Source organism: Dromiciops gliroides, chromosome 4 (genome assembly GCF_019393635.1).
Source record: "Dromiciops gliroides isolate mDroGli1 chromosome 4, mDroGli1.pri, whole genome shotgun sequence".
NCBI classification, from domain to species: Eukaryota; Metazoa; Chordata; class Mammalia; order Microbiotheria; family Microbiotheriidae; genus Dromiciops; species Dromiciops gliroides.
Genome location: NC_057864.1, coordinates 450,908,262 through 450,909,984, shown reverse-complemented (window position 1 = coordinate 450,909,984; position 1,723 = coordinate 450,908,262). Strand labels below are relative to the sequence as shown.

General features: G+C 42.0%; 1 non-coding gene across 1 annotated transcript; it reads left to right on the top strand.

The window, feature by feature from the left end:
• Positions 1–1,651: 1,651 nt before the first annotated feature.
• Positions 1,652–1,723, top strand: TRNAH-GUG. Its single transcript has one exon. It is a non-coding gene; the product is annotated as a tRNA-His (tRNA).

Genomic DNA, 1,723 nt, shown 5'->3' with positions numbered 1-1,723 from the left:
TCTCACCTAGGAAGCCTAGTGTGCATCTCTACTATTTCTTGACAACTTCATGTTATGTGACCCAGGAAAGTAACTTGTCCTTCTGGTCAGATGGAAACTGTGAGTTTTAGGAGATTGAATGCATGGCGTTGGAGAAAGAGAGATAGAGACAGAGACATAAAGAAAGAGACACAGAAATAGAGAGACAAAGATAGAGACAGAAAGAGATAGAGGGGCAGAGATAGAGACAGAGAGGTGTGTGAGAGTGTGGTGTTGCGGAATGGAAAGTATTTCTGTTGTATTCCCTTGGGTTGTTTGTGCTTCAGATCTCTAAAAGGTACAAAGAAGTCAGGAGATTGATATCTTGATTTGCAGGTGAATTGGATTTAAGTGAGGCAGAACTGTGAAAAGTCATCACCCACTGATCCAACCATTCTGGAGAGCAATTTGGAATTATGCCCAAAGGGCGATAAAGCTGTGCATACCCTTTGACCCAGCAATACCACTTTTTCCCAAAGAAATCATGGAAGGGGTGAAAGGGACCCACAAGTACAAAAATATTTATAGCTGCTCTTTAGGTGGTAGCAAGGAATTGGAAGTTGAGGGGGTGCCCATCAATTGGGGAATGGCTGGACAAGTTGTGGTATATGAATAGAATGGAATACTATTGTGCTGTAAGAAATGATGAGCAGGAGGAGTTCAGAGAAACCTGGAGGGTCTTACGTGAGCTGATGATGAGTGAGATGAGCAGAACCAGAAGAACATTGTACACAGTAACAGCAACATTAAGTGTTGACCTACTGTGATGGACTATATTCTTCTCACCAATGCAGTGGTACAGAAGAGTTCCAGGGAACTCATGATAGAAGAGGATCTCCAAATCCAAGAAAAAAAAAAGAACTGTGGAGTATAGATGCTGATTGAACCATACTATTTCTTTTGTTTTGGGTGCTGTTGGTTTTTTTTTTCTATTTTGAGGTTTTGCATCACTGCTCTGATTTTTTCTCTTGTAACAGGATTAATGCAGAAATAGGATTAATGTTATTATGTGTATATATATATCTATCTATATGGATATGGATATGATATATAGATATATAGATATAACTTAGATTACCTGCTGTCTAGGGGAGGAGGGAGGGAGGAGAGGGAGGGAGAAAAATCTGAAATTGTAAAGCTTGAATAAACAAAAGTTGAGAACTATCTTTACATGTAACGGAAAAAATAAAATACCTTATATGTAAAAAAAAAAAAAAAAAAGAAAAGAAAAGTCATCACCCTCCCTCTCTCCTCCAGGGTCATCTGAGCCCAGTGGCAAGACGTAGGTCAGAACCGCGGGAGATGACCCTAGGTACAGTGGGAGATCTTGGTCTTCCTCCCCGCCCCCTGGGAATGGAGAGAAGATGGGTTGTGTCGTAATTGCTGTGGAAAGAAGCTGTATTGTAATTGCGCCTTGGGTCGCGATTTCACAGTGGGCTCTCCATGGTAAACTCCATTCTTGGGAAAATAGTTTAGACTAGAGCGAGAGGAGGTACCACCAAAAAAGGAAGCGATATAGGACAGTTCCCCTCTCCGTCCTTCCCGAAAAAAAGACAATTTCCTTAGAAAGATAGGTTTAAATAGTGTTAAAAGAGTCGTGTGGAAGCTTCAGCACCGTCCTGTCTGGTGGCGAGCCGTGATCGTATAGTGGTTAGTACTCTGCGTTGTGGCCGCAGCAACCTCGGTTCGAATCCGAGTCACGGCA